Below are 25,906 nucleotides of genomic sequence, written 5' to 3' on the forward strand. Positions count from 1 at the left end.
CAGATGAAACTATGGCTGGTGGTATATGGAGACCTGTTGAAGAGGAAAGGAGCACAGGTCTGTGTAACCTGTCCATGGGCTTTTGAACCCTCTTTGATTTAGCAGCCACAGCTGAATTATGTCTGGTGCAATACATGCTTATATCCTAATGTGTCTGTCTTTTCTTTAAGGGTAATGCTGTCTGGTTTTGGAACTAGAAAAAGGACAAAAGATATAAAAGCTTGCAGTTTCATATTTTTAATCCAGCTTTTAATATTTTCTCAAGCAACTACTTGCTTTGTATTGAATTTAAACTACTTGGATTTTTATTTTGTTATTAATCTCTCTGTATTTCTTTCAGGGATTTTTGCTGTTGCACTGCAATGTAGTTGCAGTACCACAAAATCCAGTTATTTCTGTTAATATAATTTTTGTCTATGTAATGTTTCTATTTCTTCATCTTTCCTGTCCTCACAGCTACCTGTATTCAGATATATCTTGGAGATTTGTTCTAAGGCAGTTATGCCTATCTTGTTGCCATTCTCACCTGGACATGGATATTTTCAGGAAGCATGGTGGAGAGAGGAAGAAGCCGTGGTTTAAGTACTTCATCTCTCTTTAGCTGAAAGAGGATGTTTTGAGTTTTTCTTTCTGCTGCATGTTAAAGCAAATTTGAGACTTGTCTGTGTTTCAAGGCTGGACAAATAAATAGGGAGCTGTAAATGTTTTTCTAACCCTCTTTCCTGCTGAACCAAGCAGAAATTCTATAGCAAAGAGAACCTGAACCACTATTTTTGAAAAGTGATGTTAATTGTACCTCATCACTCATTACCTAATCAGGGCATGCTTTATTTTGTTCACTTTAAATTATCATTCAGATTTGGTTAACCCAGGAATGCAGAGTAGTGACATCAAATACTTGGTTAATTTGAATATCTTAAGATTCAGCAAACCAACCTCTAAATATCAGTAACAGAATGTTGGAGTGGCTGCAGCATTCTTATGGCATCATATAATTTTTATAGACTTGATTGCTCATGTTATTGGTTGTTTTTTTTTTGTTTTTTTGTTTTTTGTTTTTTTTTTTTTTGGTATAGTTCTTCTGATTTACTCCCAGGAGAAATTTTCAAGTTGAAATAGTAGAGTAAGCAATACTTTCAAGTACTTCAAATGGTAGAAAAACAGAACTATTCCACAAAAAGTTTGTTTGTTTGTTTGTTTTTTAAATTCGTATATCCAGAAGAAAAGCATACTCACAGTTAAATAGCAGTGTATATCCTTCAGGAGTTTTGAAAAGTTCTTTCACTCCACACAGTCAAAAGCCCTTTTGGTAACCAGTAACTCTTCCATGATGTGGAACAGATCCCCGACTTCCTCTGCCAAAGAAGACATTATTTTACATTTGCATTTGCTTTCTTGCAGTTAATGTGGTATTAAAGACTTCTCTTGTACTTCAACACAGTGCTCAAATACAGACTGGGTTATAAAATTGGATGATCATTCTTGCAGTGATTAGTCCACTTGAATTCTTGCATTGTGTCCATTATCCTTGCCACCTCATTGCCTGTCTGAGGGTCTCTGCCCATCAAAGAACTGATATTTTAATGAGATGAATTGGAAAAGTTTATTTTGCTCTGTTTGCTGAAACGCTGACTGCTAGATTGGATCTATGTGGTCTTGGTGGGCTGTGCAGTACTTAGGTGGCAACCCATCATCACCTGGCCCCTTGCCAGTCCTGAAGGATGTGATAGCTTTGCTGGTTCTCATCTTGTAAAAGGCTTTGCACTTCATTGGTAATAGCTGCTATGTCAGGCCCATTCTGGCAGTTTTGCTGGCAGATTAATTATCATTGGATGTGTATGATTTTGGGGGCAAAAAAAAACCCTGTCAAGTGCTAACTGTATGAAGAATTTCAGCAAATAATTTCTCATCTTCAAGTGAAATACTTTTGTTGGCCTACTGTGGTTTGTGCTGAGCCAATGATAATTTTCTTGCTTGCTCCTCACACTATCTCTTCTTAGTGTAAATTAGAACTTTTTGGCAAAAGGATTGATTAATACTTAGTGCTTGCAGAGTGTTACAGCAGTGTACTTGACATCTGTCTTTTTTAACATTAAATGCTATCTGGATATCTCAAGTATTTGTCAAGTTCCAACTCAAGCTGGGACTTAAACCTGAAATTCAGTCCAAAGTTAAAAGGCTTCTGGTGTTTGTTTCCATGCAGTGTGTCCATAGCTCATTCAGTCCCACATTTACTGCAGTAATTTTACTGCCTCTATTTAGATTTTGGATTCTCTGTTTTTTCTATATGATTGTTTAACTACCTTTCATTATACTTGGTATATTATACTTCATTATACTTTCATTATACTTAGGTAGCTGAGTCTTCCTTTAGAAAACAATGGATTTTTTTTTTTTTGTGCATTAAGGCAAAAGCAAGGAAAGGTTGAAGAAGTAATGAGAATCTCAGAATACAACCTTGTTTTGATTTTGGAAGAGAGTATGTGGAATTACAGCTGCAGGAAGAGTGAGAAGAGTCTCAGACAAATTAGAATTTTCTCAAAACATCTTCTGTTTCTATCCACCTTCTCATCTAACTAAAATTCACTTTCATGTTTCAACTACTGCTGTGTACTTTTCTCTTGCCCTGACAAACACAGTCTTGCTCATATCCATGGCAAATGCTCCTGCAAAGATTGTTGTCCCAGCTTGTCACTGAAGTTGGTGATGAATGTTGGCATCACTGGTTGATCAGAGACAGGAGCTGATATTTCAGTGAGAAATGAGATGTGATAGGTAGGAAATGAATAGGTCTTGAAAGCAAAAGCAAGTAATTTATGTGTTAGAGTTTTGTTATGGAGGAAGAGGAATGGGTGGAAGGATTAGAAGAAGAGTGACACAAGCAAACTTCCCCTAGCTTTGTCCTTTCAGCACCAATGCTCTTTTTTGGAAGCCCCTTTGTGGGGGCACATCCTCTGGGCACTACAGGATCCTTCTCAGAAGTCTCCCATGCTGTTGTGTTTTCAGAAACTTGGCAGTGATGAGGTTAGGGTATTGTTCTGACTTACATTGCTGGATGGTTTCCTTGCACTCTTGCTCTCTTTTAATGTTTGTCTTATGTCTTCTCAAAGACTGCAGGGCTTACACAGCTGGAAAAAGGAGTTTTTGCTAGCTGCCCTCTCTGCAACAAGGCTTATTCATCAGGCTTTGCATACTGGCAAAACTGGCATACTTAACCCTTATCCAACGAGCAGCCTCTCCAATCCTTTGCCTATGTGTTTGCCTAGGGATCCAGCCTTAAAATTACCTGGATGGCCTCCTACATAAATCTTGCCCCAGTCTAGCAGTCCTTGCCAAACCTGTGCTTTGCAATTTGTTGGTCTGGGCCTCCCTTTTCTGATCAGTCTCTGCTGCCTCTTCCTTAGCCATAACCCCTGCAGTACAGCCATCTGTCTAGCTCGATGATACTTTTTTACTTGCAAATCCCTCTTCATCCCTGGTGAGTCATGTAAATCATTTAGCGCACTGCTTGTGTACGGCTCTTTCATAAGCATGTAAAGAAAGACAAAAGATGGAGATTTCAGCATATAGTAGAGTCAGAGGATGCAGGAGGAGATGTTATGCAATGAGGCAGGGTGAATAGGTTATGGATAAGGAACACTGGAGTCCCACACTCAGATAGCTAACCTCAACTACCTGGGTGGCAGATTAAGAGGAATCAGGAATTAACAGAGCCTTTTCCCCCTGTAGAGCCCCTTCTGGCTTGAAAGGATTCCTTTAGCTGACATCTTTCCCAGATTATTTCAGCAATGCCATCATTTGTCATCAGCACTGAACTATATATGGCCTGGTGGCCATTGGGCTGACCCCTTGCAGAAGAAGATGTGTTAGTGCACTGACCTCCTCAAGCTCTGGTGCCTTAGGTACCATAAGGCACAGATAGCTCAGCTCAGGGCTTGCCTCTGTGCCTGAACTGGGCCGCCCTTTCCCTCAGCTTGTACCATAGTGTCCCAAAGGGCTTATGCTGAGCAGGAGCTGATAAATCCTGACAGCCCAGCATGATCCATGCGGTGTGCTCCACCTTTTCTCAATGTGAGTTTAGTGGGAGCCTCCTTCTTGGGTGCCAGAGCCACAGGGTGTTGTGCTCCCACTGAGAGCTCTTCCTGTTGCTGGAGAGGTAATGGAGCACTTGTCCTACTTTCCTTCAGTATGGCTGGGACTGGTCCTCCATTGGTCTTACAGAGATGAATGTTCTTTCTGGAACACCCTTGGCTCAATAAAACAGCTGGATGGGAATGAAAATCCCCCCTAATGAAAATCTGCCTTAATTATGCATAAGTGAATCACTACGGTTTTAGAGGAATGTTTAAGGAAAAAAAACCAAAACAACCCAAAACAGAAAAAAGTGCACCATACTGAGCTTCAGCTTGATTTCTAATCATGATTGGCTTAAACCCAGAAGTCAGACACTTAATATTCTTGCTGAATTTTTAACTGTTGCAACTCTGGACAGCCTTTTGATCTGTACAGATGTCATCATACACTTTGTGAAATTCTTACCCTCGGCAGCCTTCAGCAGCCAATTCTACCGTCATCTGCATATTGCAGGAAAAGTGTTTCCTTTCATGAAAGTAGTCAGTAGTGTTTCTCAAGGCCTGGTGGTAAGCCTTGTTTTAGTTTAGATTTGATCAAGTTGCAGATTGTCCAGTGTCAGGCTTTGCAGAGACTGCAGACTCCTAGAATGGTACGGCTCTGTGCACCTAGAATAAAGACACATGCTTGATGGTATTTTTCATGCCCAGAATAGCAAACAAATACTAATCCGCACAACATATGGAAAGGCATCTGTTTTGAATCTGTGGAGCTGAGGAAGGGCGAGAGCAATTCGCAGAACCTGGAAGAGAGTTTCCACCTTTCAGCTAGAGTTGGTGGTCTGTTAAATGGTGTGGCCAGATTTCAAATCAGACGGTTCTTTAAAACCACATGAAACACCTGACTCAAGCTATTGCACAGAGGATTGTTTCTAAAATTATTCCTGAAGTGTTGAATATCTTATATGAACAAAAGTACATGGTTGGAAGTAAAATTGATTCAAAGAATTGATTCAAGAGAAAGTTCCTAACCCTGACTGCAGAAGTTTCACCTAAGATGTTATGGACATCGTATTGTTTCACATTAATCAGCACAGAAGAAGGCACATAGTTCAGCTTTTTTAGAGGAGAAAAGCATTGATGTAGATACTCCTCCTAACTTCCATGATTCTGTAGCAACTATGACACTCTTAGTTATTTTTGGCTTAAAATCTTGAAAACAATAAGCCTTGAAACATTTTTGTTGACAGCATAGCATGGAATAAAATAAAATCTGTTGCATCAGGGAGGTCCTAGTATGGTATGTGTGGATGTTAACCTAAACTATATATGACATAAGCTCTCTTCTTACTAGGTGATTGAATCGTTGCCCAAGACATGCTAAAATTCCTTTGGTACTTTAAGGGCAAAATTGAATCTTATATCAGCTACAGTTACAATTATGCTAAAGAATTAATTTGATACTGTTAGATCTTAAGTTATGACATGCTTAATTTTGTCTGTGTAGCTTAAGCTAAAAGGAGTTGCAGTTGTATTATTAGAGCTAAAGCTATGTGCTGAGTTAGGACATGATCTGTGCCTGGGAAGCATGGCTGGGGCCTGTGGGAAGGCTGCGAAGCAGAATAGTCCTTAAATATTCCTTTGACTAGAGCCTAATTTTCATAGATGGAATATGTTTTACTGAGCATTTTGGAAAGCCTTACACTTGGGATAGTGTTTTCCTTTTTTTATACTTCTTGAATATGGAGGAAGCTTTTATCTTTTGTTTCCTGGCTGAAGGTAACCTTAGATGATGCTGTGAATAGAGTACGTGCCAATCTGTAATGAAATTTCCAAGTGCAATTTGTGACAGGCACACTGCTTTGACCTTTCTGTTTTGTTTTTGTAGGAGATGTGCACCAGCAGAGTCTAATCTTCCTCTTTCTAAAGTCAGAGCTTGTTTGGTGAGGTTTTCAAAATATTCCAATCTGATAAATATATCTGGCAAGATTTACGAACATGTTACTGTTCCTTAAATTATCTTAATACATCCCATCATCTTGATAATTATGCTTACACAATATCATGTTGGCCATTAACTTGATTTCATATCTAACTACACACAGTCTTTGAAAAGTTTTATGCAACACATGCGTTTGTGTACTTTTATCTGTAGTATTGAGCTACTTACATGAAAATTATTTTCAGCCTTATCAGTTCTTGGTAGGGCATGACATGTCTGTATGTACCCTGGGTGACGGCGCCCTGTTCTGTCCTACCTCTGCCTCGGCTTCGTTCTCCTGTAGCACAGGACAGAGCTGGGACTCTTCAGGAAATATTAAAGAGGGCAGTACATTCCTCTGAGGAATGTTGTGTATAGAGAGTTGTTGGTAACTGTCAGCTTCAAGTAGCACAGAGTCTTTCAGTAAACAAATACTAATCACCAGCAGAACACACATTCTTTAAAGCAGGGAGTAACATTTATTTGGCCTGTTGTCAGTTTTACGTAAAGGCCTCGGTTGAAAATATTTTGGTACAGGCACAATCTTACCCCTGTTTTGCTGTTAAATATTTACATTTATGCAAGGCTTCGACCTGGTAGTATATATCTCATCAGGCACATAGAAATAGATTCCATGCAGTGATTTATCAGTCTATACAGTGTTATTGCATGAGCGTACACATGCAAGCAACACATCAGGCTGACTTCAGAGCTTGGGCCTGGCACATCCCATTTCTTGCAAATGATTACAGTGTCCAGTAAACTAACAATTTATCTGGTGTCTCCACAGTGGAAAGTTCTCTGTGCCTGATCCGCAAGTGACTCAAACAATTGCTAGTGAAGCAAAAACATCTTTCAAAAGCCTTACCAAGCTGTGCTTGAACAGCAGACTCATCTCTGCAGCTGGAGCAGAGCAACTGTCAACCCTGCAAAAGCTGCTGCTGGAAACCACTGCATCCTTCCCTCCAGCCCTGACCAGCTCAGCTCTCGGAGGGTGATGGGGCAGGACTTGTGACAAGGATGGCCCGAAGTAAAAACATCTGCCGGAGCTGCAGGAATGGTTATCAGTTACCAGTACAAGGCAGTAGTTGCCTCACACAGGTTTCGTAGGGGCACAAGCCCTTCTCAGCTGAGCCACTCTAGTTTGCTCACCATAGGACAGGTGGATGAAAGGTTGGACTAGATCCCACTGCTCCTTCCTAGTCTCTTCTCCCTGTTAAAGCTGGGCCCTGATGTTGGCTGTGGGGCTGACACGTGTCCATGGCTCATTTTAAGGACAACATCTGTGTTTCCCTCTAACCATTTAAATGTATGGTCACACAAATGAAGAAGACCAGGCTTGCTAAATGTCCTGGGGTGACTTTATGATACTGGTATCCTTCTGCTTTGTGGTCATTATCTAGAGGTGTGTTGGGCCAGGGAAACTGGCTTTGGAAAACCTAAATGCAGTTTTAATGGCAGCTGTGCTCCATTCCCCAAAGTTTGTTTTCTGTTTGGTTTTTTTTTTCTGGTATGCGTGGAACTGATTTTAAACTCAATGAACAAAAATGATGCAGAGTTTAGCAGGTTTGAGAGGAATCCTAAGTATATTAAAAACAAATGGGAAATAAGACATTGACCAAAATCTAGAAAAATATGGACTACAAGTCTCCTGTGAGTTGCCTGGCTGGCTTTCCACCTCTAAATTATTTCCATGCGGCAAGTTAAGCAGGGATAGACCTAACAGGCATTGAGAGTTGCCAGGAATTCTTTGTATGATTGTAACTATTTTTCATTTCCATTTTAGAAAAAAAAGTGTGCTTTTTATTGTTAACAGGTTTTTGGCATGATAGCAGCTTTACAGAGATGAGGACTATGAAAAGGATATACCTATCTGTGTCTAATAGAGATAAACAGACCCTTTTCCTGCGGGAAAAGCACAGTTCTTATTCTTCTGTGGTGATGTGCCAAATGGGCTGGATGGGAAGAACTTCCCTGCCCTGTTTGCTCCCATCTCTGGCGTGGCTCTCACCAGCAGGCTCAGCTGCTCTTGGCTAGAGGTGCTCCAGTGCTTGCGGCAATGATACCCTGACAAAACACTGTCAACTTAAATCAGACCAGCCTCCTCCCTTTTGTAAAAACAAAACTTTCAAGCAAGAAGCAAGTCTGATTCCTTTAATCTCTTTGTGTCTTCCTCTTTGCCTTCCCTTTTAAATTAAAGCGCACATCTTGATGTTCTGTCTTGGAAATCTGAAGGAGTGGTGGGGGGGAGTGGAGAAATAATGATGAAGGAAGAGATAAATGTAGCAAAGGTGGAAGTGATAGTTTATTCATGGCGTTACATCTCTGTTATCTTGATCTGGCCTACTTGAAGACTGTTTTTTTTCCCATCCAGGCTCCTTTGATGAGTGTTGATAGTTCTCTCCCACTGCTGTGGCCGCAGCCTGATCCTCTCGCCCCACTTCCCTCACAGTCAACATCCACAGGATGTATATTATAATTTGTGTGGATGGAAGTAGAAGCAGCAAAAAATAACCTTCCCTGGCATAGTAGGCAAACCATCCATCTGTTTTCCACCAGCTCCCACATCTCCTGTTTCTGAAGTTGCTGCACCTATTTTGCAGCTGACTGCCAGGCTCCAGCTATCGTGCTGGAATCAACAAGCCAGAGAGTCTCTTCCACTTTTTATTACCTTTCCTTCTGGGAATGGCTCCATAAACCCAACGTAGTTCTGGAGTTCTGCTGATTTTAATTATTACCCTTTGATTTAGAGAAGTATGAGATTTATGTTCTCTTGTTCGGTTGAGAGACTTTCAAAGGCAAGCCAATGCAGAGATAGCTTTCCATTCTTGCTGCCAATTTTCTCATGCTGTTGAGAAATTCATTTAGGCTTAGTTTTTAGGCAGGGTTTGTTGGGACTTTTTCACCTCTCTGATACTGCTTACACCAACTGTTAAAGTCACGAGCCAGTCTGTCAAAATTATGATCAGCTCAAAGATCATGAGTCTTTAATAAACAGGTTATTTTCCTGAGGCTTTGTAGCTTACTCACGCTTTTCAGGCTCTTCTGTGTAAGCTCTGCTGGAGGCCTTCTTTAATGTCAACTGATTGCAAGGTAATCAGTTGTTTTCAAAAGTTATGACTTTAAATAGAGCATCATGAGACTTGCAATAAAATTTCAAGGGTTGGCAATGCTGAGTCTCCTATTCTAGAAGCTTTACAGTATTTTAATTGCTTTTGTGAGACATTTAGAGCGGCACTTCCCTCCCCCCGCAGCTGCCTCATTTGAAGCAGTTCATGCAGCTTGCAACATGGCTCTGTCAAGGTTCACAGAGACTCCAGCTTCTTTCCTATGTGACCCAGACGTTCTGTCCCCTGAAATGTGCCAGACGGACAAGAGGTTACTTTGAGAAATAGTTCACACTTTTCCCAGACTCTGCTGCTCAGCCTCTCTAACGAATATGTAGCTGAGGCAATGTCACTGTAGATAGTAATTTGTACATCTTTTCCAGAAGCTGAATGCCTAAGCTAATAAAATCAAGAAACTGTCACAAACTCTTTTTTTTTCCCCCATGTTTCCTTCTGTCAGTGCTTTAGGAGCATTAATTTGGGCTGTTTCACAGTGTAGAACTGACTTTTTCCTTTGACTGAAGCAGAACCAAGACTTCCCTGCCAGTGTACAAAGAATTTGCTTGAAGTTTTTCTGACAGCAGCAAAGCATATTACTTTTTTTTTTCAGCTGAGCATGGTTGTGTTTCCACTCACTTGCATTGAAAATAGTATTAGTTACTGCACAAATACCATTTCAAATCACGTTGCCTTGTTTTAAGGCACTTCTCATTGCCCTTATCAAACTGTAGTGAAATATTTTCTTTCCAGCTATCTTTTCCTCAGTTGCAATGTAACAGTAGTGACTGCGTGATTCATTACTCTTTGCTTGGTGACTTCTGACTACGTTAAACATTTACAATGGAACAAGGTACTCTGCTGTAGTTCATTACCATGTGCTTTCTGTGGGCTGGTTTGGAGTCAAGTGTATTTGAACCTACAGAAAGCTCTTAGGAAAACTGAGGAAACACAAGAGCTGCAATGCAGTGCCTACCTGAAGATCTTTTCATAGATGGAGGTGGAACTGGAGATAAATCAGGTTATTCCTAGTTCCTTGGATCTCCTGCATAGCCCAGCAGAGTCTCACACGGGGAGTCACCGCTTGCCCCAAATCATGTGTCTTGTTCTTGCTTGGTGGAGTTTCCACTTTGAGCAGGTACAGGTGTCAGCAGAAGTGAGCAGAGACACCTTTTGTAGCCTGACAGGGATGCTTGGGGAGGCCCAAATTGGAGTGTTTTCTTTAAAGCCATCAGAGGCAGTTTTCCTTACTCAGGTAAGTGATCTCTGTTTTGGAAGGGGATTTTGTAAGCCTTCTGTGATCAGCCTTTGCTTCTCCCCCACGTCTCCTTGAATCATTTAATTTCTGCTTAAAGGAAAAACATTTTCAAATTCTTCTTTCTGGGTTTGTTAGTGATTTATTGTTCTTACTGAAAACTTAGCACCTTTTACATGCACTGCAATTAGAAACAGGGACAGAAACTCTCTGGAGACCAGAGTGCTGTGCAATAGTAAAAACTGTGAAACAAGGCAAGGTAGAACAGAAAACAAGTCATAAAATGGCCAGGCAACCTGAGTACTGAGCAGCTGCACAGAATCCTTCAATCTTTGCCTCTATGTGTTGAAATGAAAAAAAAAAAAAGGCAAAACAAAAGCAAAAATAGAAGAGGAGGAACAGAGGGAGGGAAGGAAACAGAGATGGAAAGCAAAGTGATTTTCTCATTAACTGCCTGATCACTAATGCCAGAATCTCCCACCTGATTCAACCACTGACGTTCACCCTGCCCCAAGTCCAGCACCATAGCAAGATCTGCAATCTTACACTGAAGAGTGGATTTGTACATATCCAAAACTATGATTTTCCCAGTGACACTCCACACTGCCTAAACAGATGTCTCCTTTGTTAGTCATTTCTCCTTGGTGGGATGGTCCTGGCTGAAGTACAGTGTTAATACCTTCCCAGTGACTCCTGCTTACCCCAGCTGGAGGTGGAGTTGAAATGGCAGGCAGATGTACACCAGCTCTTGCCTGGCATATCCTGTTTTTTCAGAGATTTAATCTAAGGCATAGCTGTCACTTGGGATGAATGTGAGATATTCTGCACCAGCAACAGGGAACGTTTGGCTTTGATTTAATTTAACCAGGCTTTGTGATAGACTGGTCTCAGGGGCAAGGAGGCACTGGGGCTTGCATCACCAGTTCTATTGGCTTGCATCTCTTGGTTAGAGATGTCTCCTCAAGAACTCTTCTCCCAAGCAGTGGGTTATGGTTTCCTGAAGCCCATCACTTTTAGTAAAGATGGCAAAGACAAAATTGGTTTCATTTTATACAAATTTGGTGCTACTTGGATGAATTGCAGGTTTGACGAAGCACCGGGTACCTCAGTGCTATAAAGAAACACAATTTAATTTTTAACTCAATTTTCATTCAGTTTTTAAATATTTCAGGTTGATTTTTCTGGGGGTTTTTTTTGTGCTGTTTTTTTTTGGTTTTTTTTTTTTTTTTTGTATGTGTGTGTGTGTTTTTTAATTTGGAAGCTGCCTCAGCACGTTATATATGCCACTGTAGAGGCATCTCTTAGCTGAGCTCAAGGGGAGTTTTAGAGGTTGCTGCTCCCTGAAAGCATAACTCAGTAAGACGGTGGCTTCCTTGGCGAAGTCAGCGCAAGAGCCTTCTGGCTCTGCATCTGCCTGCCACCACTGAGGTTTTGGCAGTATGGCTGCTGGCAAGGCCGGACTGCTGAGCCATTGCTGGAGAGATCTGTGGGGAAAAACATCTCCACAGGAAAAAACATGCTGGATATCGTTATTCTGGACCAACTCAACGATGTGTTCTATAGGATGGTGGCACAAAGAGTTGTGGTGGCTAGCTGTGGTGTGAGTCCACGTGAGTGGGACCCTTGAAACCTCAGCTCAGGGCCATAGCCAGCAATCTGTCAAACACCACACACTACTCAGATGTCTGAGTTCGTTTCAGTACTAACAGTGGGAGTGTGTTATGGAAATACCTTAAGCCAACCAAGACACAATTACAGGCTCCTGTGACTTCCACCAGTCGTATCGTATTCCCCAAGTTGAAGTCCCCACATTAAAATACATAAATGTTAAATTAATCAGACTGATTACTGAATTCATTTTCAGAAAGTTGGTTAGCTGCTGGTGTTTGTGGATTGCTGATTCATCTGGGAGATGCAATGCAGCAGGGAGTGTCGATATGTCCATTGGAAAAAGAGGCATTTCAGTTGTGTCCTTTAAAGCCTTTCTTCTCTTCAAATACACACGTAACAAAAACACTTTCTGAGAGATATTCAGTGGTGGTTAAAAGCAGAAGATGTGTTTATGCTGCGGGTTGTTAAATGTATTTACAGCCTTTTTTTGGAGCTCAGTGGGAACTGTGCTGTTGTTGTTTATTGGTCTGCTTCAACAGCTGCTGGCTGAAATTAAAGGAAATCCATTGCCTTGATTTGCAAAAACATTATAGATTGCTTGTGCTATGATGAGGCATGAGAGGCAATTTGAGTGAAGCCAAACATGTGTAGTGCATCATGAGAAAACATGTAGTTTGCAATATTCAGATAATCAATGTGAATGGATCTACAGATTCTTAAGATATAAAAATAGTTTTATTTGAACTGATTTCTTCATTTTGTTTGGGATTTCTCATGCCTGGCCAAAGGGACTGAAGACTCTGGTTCCACATTTGAGTCAGTGGTGACTTCAGCTTGTGCTGTCCAGCCACTCTTTCCTGTCCTGAACTGTGCAGATGCAGGTGTTTTCCACTACAGTCAAGTAGTTCCAAACTTACTTGGCAGAAAAATAATTTGGAAGAAAAGCAAAGAGCATTAGAGCCAGTGCTGATCAGTCCACATACCCAGTAGTTCAAGCAGACACTTCTCCAGATTCATGTTTTTCTGGCAGCTTGCAGTTCTCAGTTCTTTCAGGTCCATCTTTGAAAGAAAGAAATTAAGTTGGCAAAAAAACCTCTGTATGCAAGTCCCTCTGACTACTGGCAGTGTGCAATATGGGAAGCCCTATGAAAATAGGAAGACCTGCTTCCAAACACCTTCTTATGTTAGCTCACGGCAGCAGTGAACCTTTGGCACTTGGTTCACATCTCTTCTGTTCACTCAAGGCCTTGCTGTGGGGAGCCTTGCTCTCTTTTTTCATTTCTTTCCTCTGAAGTGGCCAGAGAGGCCATGTCTGAAAGGACAGTCCTTGCAGTTATTGACAGGTGTAACTTTTGTCTCATCCAGGATGTTCCTACTCAGCCTCCTGACTGTAGTGACAAGGTCATGGCACACAACATTTCTGAACAATGAAGAATGTTGAATAAATAAAAGTACATAACAAGAAATGAAATTTGTAGGTCATACAGGCAGCTAGCCAGATTATAATGTGTGTGAGAATGTGTGTGTAATTATGTTGTTTCAAAAGTAGAGCAGGGACTTTCCTTGCATAATGTTTCATTTTATTCTCCACATAAAAATATATTGTTGGAATTCACTCAGCATTTACTGTTGCATGTAATGATAAATCAACTGTCAGACAATGGAAGTCTTTTGCTGCTATGTTTGGTACTGATCCCCATCAGCGGGATACTGTGCTTGGTTTTAGTTCCCTCCCTTCAAGAGACAAAACTGAAGTGGAGAAAGTTCTGAATTCTAAGAGATTTCAAACAGGTAACCTCAGAGAAAAGATTGGATAAAAGGAGACCGGAAAGACCCTAAGTCTTTGATATGAAAAATGTCAGTATTTAAGTGTCAGTAATCAATGGCTTGCCATAATTTCCAGAGGAAGCAAAGAAATCAATTTAATGTGCCCCAGAGCTGATTCAGCTAAAAGTCTGTAAGATATCTGTTACTGAGATGATAAAACATCATCAGTGGCTACCTGAGTTACTCAATGCAGTATCCTCACAAGAGGTGAGAACAGCTTAGAGAATCATCAGCCATGGCCAGTGTGCATGTGCTAGTTCTTACCTTAAAGTAGGAGGGCCAGGCTAGTTAATATGTGAATTCTTCAGCCCCATATTTCTATGTTTTTATGCATGAATTAAAAAAATCCTACAGCACCCTGTGGCTAAACCAGAGGACTTTGTTAGATCACTGTCTGCTCTCTGTGTCTAATTTTATCCTCTGTCTGCACTTGGTCTTGCTCTCTACCTCCGGCCACATGTTCTTGCCCACTTCCTTGTGACAGTTCTCCTACAGCTGTGTGGTGACCTAGACTGTAATGCTGGCCCAACAGGAAAGCAGCCCAGTAAGAGATTAGTTTTCTGCAATTTATTCAGCTTATGTAGCCACTCAGTAGATATAATGTAAACATTTATAGGGTTGATAGTTAATACTTACATACTCTGTCAGGAATGTTGATTAATGGATAATGCAAGTTACAGGATGGGGGTCTTCTGAAATTTTCTTCAGGTTTAGTAATGGTTTGGAGAAGTCACTTAAAAATTTTATCTTGTTTCCTTGTCTGCAAAATAAAAATATTTGTGTAACTTGCAAGAACTGTTGTACAGTGCTTAGAATTAAGAGTGGGTGAAAGACTGAAAATACTGTATTTTTTTAAAGGTCAAAATAGAATTTTCTGATAATTGTGGTACAACATTAACTTGAGCTGACACAATTTGTTATCTCTATATACCAAAATAATTTGTCTCCTGTGAATGTAGTTAGTAAAGTCAAAGTATCAACTCAAAGAGGAATTTCTTAGACATTTATTATACTGAATGTAGCCTGTATTTTCTTATTTTTATACTCACTGCATAAGGAGAGGCTTAATATTTTCCCAGCTGTTTTTGCCTGCACTCTGGAGCAGTTTTTGGTCAAAATGCATTGAATACTACAGAAATGTTGCAAAGACTTGAACATTTGAACAAAATGCAAGCTGTGATCAGGAGACTGTGATCATTACTGTCTTTCTTGTGCCTAGGGAACTGGAGAGTTCAGAGCCACATGAGCTGTAAACACACTGTGTCAGCCCTCCTTAGGCTCCAACAACAACATGAAAGCCCTGATTGGCAGTCTTGGCACATTTTCCTGAAATCTCGTTGGTGTAGAGCCTACTAAGGCAAAGGAGCAAACACCTTTTGATCCTGCATAGCTGCAATGGGAACAAAGTCTGGAATACAAACACAAGTTCGGGTTGGTTTTAGGAGCAACACGTGGCAGCCCATGGGGAAAAGTGTTGTGCTTGTCTCTGGTGGCCAAGGACTGTGTGCTGGAAGGATGTGTCCTGTGAAGGGGTCTGATGAAGTGTAGGCTTCCTCCTGAGCTGCTGGAGCATTTAGATACAGATGACTGCGTATGGTCACCCAGGGGCTGCAGTACACGAAGCAGTCAGGTTGACCCTTGTATTATATGACCAGGTTGACCTTGTAACACTGCTGTCAAGTGCAGCTGTAAATACTCAGCAGCTCCCAGTGGCTACCTGTCCTCTAACTATGCACTTGTACGGTGCTCTGTCTCTGGTTTGGCCAGCACAGTGCTGACACTCTGGATTACAGCTGGAGGTTGACACTGTTCAAGACTTCACTGAAATTTTTCTGTTTGATTCTTCCTGAAGTTAATATCCAATTTATGGTGTGTTGTTATTGCTGGATTACAGTTACCAACTCCTACAGTCCTCCTCTGTAGTGACACATTGATTTGCATTTTCTTCAAAACCTGCCTTCCAAGGCTACAGATTATAGAAATGCTTAAGAATTTTGGTCTCACTGTAAAGAAGGTTAATTTCCAGCTCTCTCAGTTGAAAAGAAAAGCTTAAACATATGAAACCCTGAAGGCTTTGAAACTAGATAATTAAAAGAAAAAAAGAGTATTTAAGCTCTCCTGATATAAGTGCTGCCAAATTTCTGAATAGTTTGAGGTGGTAACTTATGTTGATTGATTCCATATAATATTAATTTGTTAAATATCTCTCATTGTGTTTGGCTGTGTTTTTATTCAGTGCCACTTTCAAGACCTAAAACAAATTACTCCAGGCTCTAAGTAATTTTTTCCATTGATGACAGTATGTTCAAACACAGAGAATAATATTGTTAATGAAAAGTTTTTTCTTCATGATCTAACTGATAAAGCCTGTAAGTACACTGGTATTTTTTTTTTTAAATTATTTGGGTTTACTTAATAAGATCTTTAAATGTAATTGACAGGCTGCTTACCCCTACTTTGCAGTCTCTCCGGTAAGTTGCTAGCCAAAATGAGTTGTTAGTATAATCTCTCCAGCATCGCATCTGAGCTCTGTATCAAGACAGTCTTATGTCATAACTGTTCTTGAAATACAGTTGAATCTCATCTGGATTTTCCAGTTACTTATTTGCATTTATGGTGAGCACTAGGAAATCCAGCGAGAACTCTGTGAGACTGTGGTGAGAGAAGGCCAGCCTTCTGAGACCCAATGTGCAGTTTTAAGGATTTCCTGTTTCATTTTGATAATACAAGGTTTTCTAAATTTGAACTAATGAGAAATAAATGTAGCTTCGGAAGTTACTGAGAAATATAACTAAACTCAATCAAAAATCTCTTAGTTCTGCTAAACCGTAGCCCAATATCTTGACAGCTGCTCTACTCATCAGGAGCTCTTATTTAACACTTTTTGCAAATTTTCATTTAGGGAGAGAAATCAAGAAGTTTTATTACATGTTGTGAACCTATAGATATCAAGATGGAACGTGAATGCTAAACTAATTTAACTTGGCAGCACCTTTTTGTTAGTTATTTGTGACATGATTAACATGCCATTATTAACTTGATGATTTTTATTCAGGCCAACTCGTCTTAAAAAAAAAAAGAAAAGGTGATTGCTCCTGAGCAGCTGTATTTCTTACCAGGCAAGTGCAAACGTGGTAATGCAGCGATGTGGCTTTCCTGCTTTTAATGTTAGGTCTCCAGACAATACTTCTCTACAGGGTGTAGACATGCTGTTAGAGGATCATGTTTCCATAAAACAACAGAAGCTTAAGTTAGTGCATTAAGTTTGCTAAAACACGTTTGCTTCTCCATCTTAATATTGTTTTCATTGGATACAATCAAATACTTTATCATTCAGATAACAAAGTGTGTCAGCAAGTAATTGTATTTGCAAATTTCAGGACATAATTATCTGAGCGTATGCAAAATTATGGGCAAGGGAAGTTGGTAACCCAGTTAAGATGAGACTGAAAATTTGACTTATTATATATACATGTCATTTGAAACAAAGAGAGAGAGGCAGTGCTTTCCCTGGAAAGAAAGAAGTCAGTATGTTGTTGGCATTGCTCTTTAATGTGCTCTGCCACTACAAAGGACTACAAAGGACTTTTTTTATTAATTTAATCCATTTCCAACTAAAGTTTTCTTTTTGGGAAGGTGACAGAAATTATTTGAGAACAAATTGAAAAATAAGAGCTATAATGATAGTAAAGCTTTCTTTCTGCTTAGAAATTAATGTTTAACAACTGAAGTGAAGAGGCTGGGAAAGAGGCAGAAACCTCAAAAGCAGGAAAATAACCTTACCTGTCATTAATATTCAAGTGAGCCTATATCACAGGGCCTTTGTTACACCACTGTTTATGGGAATAGTGAGTTAGTTGCAGACCCCTGGCATACTCCCCCACCACCCAGTAAGAAGCTAGATTTTGAGGGATGGTTCAAAAATGTGAACGAGAATAAAGCAGTCTTTCACCAATGTAGAAATTAAAAAAGGAAATAAATAATAAATAAATAAATAAAAGGAAAAAAGTAGTTTTATTTTTAGAGTAAAAAAGATCAATTTCCTAAACACAAACACACCTTTCTTCCTTTATCCTTTCTATCCTGACCAGACCTGAGCTTCTATTCAAGGCAAAAGAATCCTATTCCCCCGTGGATCTTGTACATTTTACCTCAGAATGGGTCACGGGGGGCTGTTTCAGAGGGTTTGGAAGCTGGTTCCATATGCCAGCTCCTCACCTAGCCCCAAGCTAGCAGCTGAACTGAAATCTCCTACTCCAATTCCATGCTCAGTAGCACTGTTTATGCACTGGGTGGTCAGTTAGGGCCTATTTTTAGGGTATGAATAAGGATTACGTGTTTCAGCTGTCTGCACCTTTTGTGTAACACCAGACTTCTTTCCCCATTTAAAGTCTGAGCTGATGAGGAAATGTGAGTGGAAAAGGTTTCTGAGATCCATGGTTTCTTAATGTCAGAACAGTGAGGTTTGGGTTAGGTTGCAAGGCAATCTAACACAGAAGGCTTGCTTATTGCAGAATAAGCCCCTGGAGTTTAATTTTATTTGCATTCCACATTCCTTAGAGCAAATAAAAAGTGTGAGTTTTGAAATGGTTTAGATGGATTTTTCCCAAACCTTAAAAAAAATCTGTGATCTCATTGTTAATAACTCACTTTGTTCAATTCCATACTTGGACTATGGGCAATGAAGATTGCCTCTGCACTTCTCACAGCTCTGTTAAGTCCACATACATAGTTTATTCTGTCTAAGATTGATTTTTTTCTCATCAGGGCTTGTTAATGCAAGTATACAGTTCTCACCACCATGGCAAACTGTTTTTTACGGGATTATCTGTTGTGACAGCCTCAATCTTTACCTGTTTGTCTGGTGAAATTTGGTATAGCACATTTTGACTTCCATCTGATTCCCTGATGATATTCCTCCCTACTCTTTGCTGTGCTACTTCATGCTGCTTTAGCAGGAGCTGTTGGCTTGGGCTTCCCACCTCCAGGAGCTGCTCCTCTGTTATTCCTCTCTTACATCCTGAGATTGGAGCCTGCTACAAGAAGGAACAGTGCAGCCATATACAGAGAGCCTCTGTTTGGCCTGAAAAGGTTGCAATCTAAAAATGAGCTTGATGATGTCTAGACAAGACTGTGAGTATTTAGTACCTTTACAGAGCTTTGCATCTTCAAAGCACTCTGCAAACATTAACTGATTAACATAACTGCGCCATCTGTTTTGATGTTTACATTTTGTGCAAGCAAAATTCCTGCTTTGTTTTATTACCTCTTGCAGGTATGTGGATGTCATTATTATTGCCCTTCAGAGGATGGTAAAGTCAGGTCCACACATGTCTCTGGTAACATTTTGCCTTAAAACTCAAGCCAGTGCCATTGGGGCCCTGCTCTCTGACCTGGCTATGACAGTTGGGATTATTTCCCTCTGAAATTCCAGCCTCTAGTCTCTAGAAATTGTTGTTGCCGTGGCTGCTGGAGGCTGCTGCCTCTCTTGTCCCTTTGCTGAACTTAACTGTTTTCTCCCCAGCTGTGGACAGGCAGGGACACAGCCAGCAGCATGGGAGCATCTCTGCAGAATGCTCCCAGATACCCAGCTGAAATATTGTCTCAGGCAGAAAAGGTGGTAGAAACCATGAAGATAGTGAAAATAAGGGGAAATCTTTACTTAACTTTTGGTAAAAGGTAATTTTTCTCTCCAATTTCATGCATGGATACAAGAAATGTCACTGTATTCTTCATTTTCCAATTTGTTGCTGGAGATTTTGTGTAACTGAGGGTCTGTACTGATGAGCCAATGTTAATCTTCCATTTCAGTTTAAATTTCCTACTTAAGATTTCAAGGCTGTTTCAAGACTGATTTAAATCAAAGCTGAAAAACCTTAAGCCAAACCAAAACCACACTCCTTTTTTTTTTTTTTTCTCCTTTTATTTTCAACTCCTTATCATTTCAATGTTTCACTTCCTGAGCGGTGTGTTTCAGGCAGATCACACAACCTAAAACTACCTTTATTTCCAAGTTACTGCAACTTTGTTTTGCAGAAGAGCTCTAAAGAAACAAGTGCTCTGCTGTCAGCAGGGAGAGACCGGCAATGTTTTGATCCAGGGCAAATTGCAAAGACAGTCCGTGAGGGAAGTGAATCGTGAGAGATGTGTAGTGAGGCCGTGCGCTGGCAGACTTTTGCGTCAGTGAAGGAGTCATCGTTTAAAATCTCAGATTAAACTCAGATTAAATGGTGCCGTGCCATCTCGTGGGAATCTGCCGTGACCGAGAGGAGCCGTGGCGGCTGCTGGGCGTCAGGGAAGGGCCTGCTGTGGCTGCACCTCCCCTCGGATCTGTTCTGCGCAGAGAGGCAGACAGCACGCACAGGCCCGGGAGAAGCTCCTTCACAAATTCGATGTCTGGCATAGTTCACACCATGGTTTTGAGTGTGACCTCACGGCATTTGCAAGGAATATCTTTATAAAGACTCTAACGAACGTGCGAGAGACTCTCACAGACAAATTTTCAATTAATAAACTGACAAACCTGCAACATGAGGATATAAATACATTGAAAAGATGGACTCGGACAGACCTAGATGGTGGGTGTGGCTTTCTTTCACACTGAATATTTTTGCAGCATTTTTTTGTTTGTTTGCATACTCGCTCCTGGTAGAGACATTTTGCTATATTTGCAGGCTAGGATACAGCAGTTGGGAACAAAGCTCTGACAAAATGGAATTCTCCTTTGTCAGACTGTGGCATCAGTAAAGCTGATGTCAAATGCCATCAGGCTCTGACTGAAGCCTTTAAAGAAAGGTTGAACTTTTCATAAAAGATACACTGTGGAAGTGGTTCAGGAAAGGACTGTATCCTGTAGCATCCCTGGGGTGAGGTGAGACAGCTGCAATTATTCCCCTCAAACTGAGCCCCTCATTTGCCAGAGAAAGGCTAGAAGAAGCCAGATGCAGCTGTGAGCAATTGGCACTGGGTGGCCCTGCTTCAGATGACCTCCAGAGGTCCCTCCTTCCCTCAGCCCTTCTGTGAGCCTGCGGTTCAGAGCCTTTCTCCTATTCCCTCCTAAAGTTTCCTCCTGACAGTTTGGTTTCTTTCATGTACGTGCCTCAGACCTTTCAGTAGGTTACTCGGGGAAGGAAGAATATGAACACAGAGAATTGCAGACGTTGTAAAAAAAGTTATGTGCAGCCCATTTTACACGATGGAAGAGTGCTTCCTATCCAATGCTGAGCATTGTTTGCTCGGATGGAAGGAATTACACTGAGAACACGAAGCATTCTGTAGACTCGGTAGACTCCAGCTTTATATAGAGAATCCCACAGCAATCAGAGTGAATTTTGCATCTGACTAACTCAACAGAGAGGATAATGTATGCCTGTGTTTCCTATGATTGCCCTTATTAGTCCAAACACTGCCCTCCCACTTCCCAAAAAAGAACATACTCAATAGCATTTTTATATTCTGTCAAGCAAAATGTTTCATATAATCTATGTAGATACTTCTGTCATCTTAAATAGTTTTTGTATCCTTATGGACCCATATCTCATGTGCCTTTTTAGTTGTAGTCCTCCAGCCCTAAGTTTTGGGGGATGGAACCGCAGTAACAGTGTCTTCAATTAGACTAGATTAGACTAGACTGGACTAGCCTTAATTAACAAGATGCCACATGAAGTGGGGAACTTTATATTTTTTAGCCAATTTACAAGTAATTTTATTCTATAAACTAATGGTGATAAGCAATTGACAGCCTTACATTTACATCTCACATAAACAAAAAAAGGGAGGAGGTCTCTCTAACTGCAGCACCATGATGAAGATTCTGAAAGTCCGTATAAGATGAAAATTATTTGCATGTAGGTACAGAGGGAAGCACAGTGCAAGCATCTAATTGCAGCACTCCCTGCTGACTGTTTTTAATGTGTGTTGGTTTTATTAAGCATTCTTAATATGAAGCTAGACTTTTGCTTCGGCAAAAAATGTAAGAGAAACAGCAGTTTTAATTCTCAGATTACTGAAGTGGATGCAATTGGGAAAACCTGTCTGGATGCAGCAGATTAGGTGAATTTGTTCCCCCTGTAAAAAATGATAATAAATTGGTTTCGTGTTCCTTCATTGCCTGACTGGCTTTTTGTGTTGTGTGTGAGTGTGAGTGTATGCACAGTACGTATGGCTCTGTTACATCTTGAAGTTTTGGGTTCATGTGTTATGCTATGCATTGCTTATGAGGGACAACTTTTGCATGACAAATTGCAAACCCATATGGCATCGTTTTTTAACATCCTGTACTTTTAGGTATTTTCAAAGAACTGTGCCTGAGGATGTGAAGAGGGGAATCTGCTGGTAACTTCTCACTACAAGTGATATCTCTAAAACGCTGCTGTCAAATAAAAATGGTCATGGTCTAGTCCTAGATCAAATGCAATACAAAAGTGACATAACTGTATATTTTGATACATGGTGGCTATATGTAATTTGATTCTATGATTTATCCCACTAAAGAGATACATAGCTTTGCAGAGAAAGAGACACACGTTCATCTAGTATGAAAAAATTGAGATTTACAAGTCTTTAATGATGCACCCTTTCTGGTTAGGGATAAGATTCTGTAGAACATTATTAGCCATCTTAGCAACTCCTCCTGAGCTCTTCACAGTTACAGCCTGTCTCTGGCCAGGTCTGTGGCTTTACTAAGGATAGTAACTACTAATGAAATGCTTTCTCTCTTTAGTGCTTAGCTCAAATAGTTTTTAGGGACATGAATGAAGCACAGTGTAGCACCACACAGATTTATCAGCTTTCACTTTAAATTACTTTTAAAATGCATGCTTGGCTTTGTCTTCATAATGAATGTTTCCATCCCCACTTGTGGCTCAGAAACCTTTATATTTAGCTACATGATGACTTACTTGTTCTACACAAATCTTATGGTTCAGTTCTCACAACAGGCTAAATATTTCGCTTAAGGTAATTACCTGACTTCAAAGGAACTTTCATAGAAAAGTAATAATATCAAAAAGAGCCTATATGCTATAAATAGGGTATAAAATTCCACATTAAAGATGTGTGTATATTACAGGAATCTTCAGAGCAGTGTGAAATATAATTAGGGCCTTCTACTGAGGCATAAAATTCTCAGTAATACATGCTAATCTTATTTGCTTGGAATGAGGTGGGAATATACCTATCATGACATCTTTTGAAATATTTGAAATCTTTACATCTGAGTTTCCAGTTATACTTGTCTGACTTGATCTTTTCTTCCTTGTCACTTTCCCATCCTGAAAGGTTTATTTGAGAATAAGCTTTCTCCTCTGCACAAAATCAGAAGTGTGAACTTTCAGTAGGACAATTAGAATTCTAGTGAGACGTAAATTTTTTTTTAAGAGAAGAGGAAGAAGAGCAATATAAATAAGTTCATATGTCATTACATGATCTTCACAGTGTGTGTTGATTGCCTAAGAGGTTATATTGTAGTTTAAGGCAAGTCAGGTCCTTCGATGTAGTGTCTGTTCTTTGCAGCATCTCATTCTTCCTACAAATAGAAGTCTCTTAGAAAAGAACATTTCTAATTAGCGTACAGCTTTTCTGATGAAAACATGTTTTATTTATGTCCTCATTTCCTTCTTCTTTCATTACCCCACAACTGAAGTATTTGTCCAGAGCACATCTTCAGAAATAATGGTTTGATGGAAAGTATTGATTGGGTGAATAAGGATTTTGCTATACTTACCTCGTGATTCCTGAAGGGATGGTCTGCTTCCAGTGCTGGCCATGCAAGCAGCTCAGAAATAAGACAAAGAATTGCTTTTGTCCAGAACAGGAACATTTCTGGTCTTTAATCTATGGAATCTAAATCAATGCTTTTTGCTTTGAAGGTATTGTTACAATTAACATTGTACAGATGGACAAACTGGGACAGAGAAGGACTGGTGACTCATCCAGGAAATTACCGATGTAGGGAGAAAGGGACCGAACTGTCCTGTCCCTGCTGGACTAATGGTTGCCGTGTCTGATTGGGGTGGCTGAATGGAAGATGGTTTGGAGCAGCACTGCTTTGGGTACAGTTATGTATCAAGACATCCAAAATTCAGTCACTTGGCAGAATACTGGGATTGTAGACTGGATGTTGCTTTACTGGAAGAGGGTGAAACAGAGTTTGGGAGAAACTGGTATGTGCATGACAAACCCAGAAGTTTATGACTGTCTTGTGATTTATTATAGGACTTGTAGGAGCCTAGAGTGAAACCAAAACCAAGTTATCTGAATTACTGGTTTACATTAGTTCTCAGCTCATTTTCACCTTTATATTGCTGGGCAGGCTTTTGCTGTTCTAGTAGGGTGTAAGAAGTTTTAACATGTTCCTCAAGGTGTGCTTCCCACAGCCAGTTGCCATTGGTACTCATCTTTGTAACTTGCTGCTAAAATTAAATCAAAGTCAAAATACACTCACTGTTTTTCTAATATGTTCTGTGTAGTTCCAGGTGTCGGTGGCACTGCTGTAGGTGAGAGGGAGAGAGGCCTGGCTTCAGTGGTGTCACTGCTATGCCACAGCTCTGTGAAATATTTTCCTGTTGAAAAAAAGGATTTGCAGTCTAATCGTCTACCATGTTGACTGTTAACATCTCTGGGAATCTGGAAACTTCCAGGAGGAGACTGGGCCAGTTCCATCCCAACATGCTCGCAGACAGCACAGTGAAGTCTGGAACCTGCATTTGCAGAGCTCCCCAGGATCTCACCTGGGCACCTCCCCTGGGGGGCTCCATTGGATCAGGGGGATCACAAGCCTGGGGCCCTGCAGCACTGCTGGGACACCCCAGAAGCCTTGAAAGCCAGCCAGGGGAGTTGAATAAGGAAACCCAGCTTCTCCATACTCTGGCACCCTTGAAGTCAAGAAAGCTAACTTATTTTGAAACCTCTGAACAGGACCCCTGTCATGGACACCTGTGGTTCCAAATTAGGGATGACACAAAAATGTTGGTTTTTTTGTGTGTGTGTTTTTGTTTTGGGGGGATTGAACTGAATGGAACTGCACTGAATTTTTAGATAAGGAAAGCCTATCCACACTTTTTATTCAGTGTGATGAGACAGTATTGTCAGGTTGCCCCTTATTCCAGTGACTAGACATATGAATTTAATACAGGACCTTTATTTTAATACCAAAAATTTTCCTTTAGTGTGGTGTCAGCAAACTTAAGATGCAGAGGGGACTTTGCAAATAAATTGTTTTTAGTGTTTAACTGAAGAAAAGTAGGATGATTGGGACCATTTGGAACATATGTGCTTTGAAGTTCCTCCTAAATTTTTTCCTTCTGACTTTAACAGGACAAAATCGGGGGCGGGGAGGCGGGGGGGAAGCAATAGGTTGATACCATGCAGACATAACAAATTAGGTTCCATAGCTGTTTTAATTTAGACAGGTTCTTCCATCTCGGCATCACCGTTGTATTGTTTACTTGGGAAAGAAGTCACAGCGATAAACAAACAAACACAAATTCTTACGGCCAGCGGCTGCCTGCGTATCACTTAGCAACATCAATATTTTTGTGCACAAATAAAGGTCTCCTGCGCGGTGCCTGCTGCCAGCATGTGTGCGTGTGCGAGCGTGTGTGCCTCTGTAGTGCTGACCTTGTACGCAGAGAGATCAGTCTGTCAGTGATTGGTCACTCCTTAATTTGGATGTCTAGACATTTCAGCCCGCGCGAGTGAAAGGCAGACATCTAAAGACGTGAGAAGAGATTCTAAGGGATACTAGGGCCTTAAAATAATTCCCTGTCAAACTGCAAATGTATTTTGTTCATTTTAAAAATATATGGGTGCAAGTGACTGACTGGAACGTGTGACTGAGGGCTTTATTTTTTATTATCACTATTAATTAATGTGCTTCTTGGATGTTTTCGTGGCTGTGATATAAATAGTAAAGCTTCCTTAAAGGTTATTAGCAAGTGTGAGAGAGTTAATATTATGATTGGTTGGCTGGCTAGAAATATGTTCTCCTAATTTGCTGGGAACCACAATTCAGAATCCGTAGAAAATAAATGAACTATGTTTAAAGGAACTACCAAAT

General features: G+C 40.5%; 1 protein-coding gene and 1 long non-coding RNA gene across 13 annotated transcripts in view; one reads left to right on the forward strand and one right to left on the reverse strand.

Moving 5' to 3' along the window:
• LDLRAD4 (low density lipoprotein receptor class A domain containing 4) overlaps positions 1 to 25,906 on the forward strand; it is a 285,264-nt gene that overhangs the window by 204,500 nt on the left and 54,858 nt on the right. The window lies entirely within an intron of this gene.
• Positions 1 to 25,906, reverse strand: part of LOC111925001 (uncharacterized) — a 33,505-nt gene that overhangs the window by 2,766 nt on the left and 4,833 nt on the right. Inside the window, exons 2-4 of one of the 2 annotated variants that reach the window (XR_015288168.1) lie at positions 24,293 to 24,410; positions 14,485 to 14,608; positions 1,237 to 1,355 (exon numbers count right to left, since the gene is read on the reverse strand). This is a non-coding gene — a long non-coding RNA (uncharacterized LOC111925001). The remainder of the gene's footprint in view (positions 1 to 1,236; positions 1,356 to 14,484; positions 14,609 to 24,292; positions 24,411 to 25,906) is intronic. The other variant, XR_015288167.1, reaches the window with a different exon arrangement.

This window comes from Cyanistes caeruleus, chromosome 1, assembly GCF_971803275.1.
Source record: "Cyanistes caeruleus chromosome 1, bCyaCae1.hap1.1, whole genome shotgun sequence".
Lineage (NCBI taxonomy): Eukaryota > Metazoa > Chordata > Aves > Passeriformes > Paridae > Cyanistes > Cyanistes caeruleus.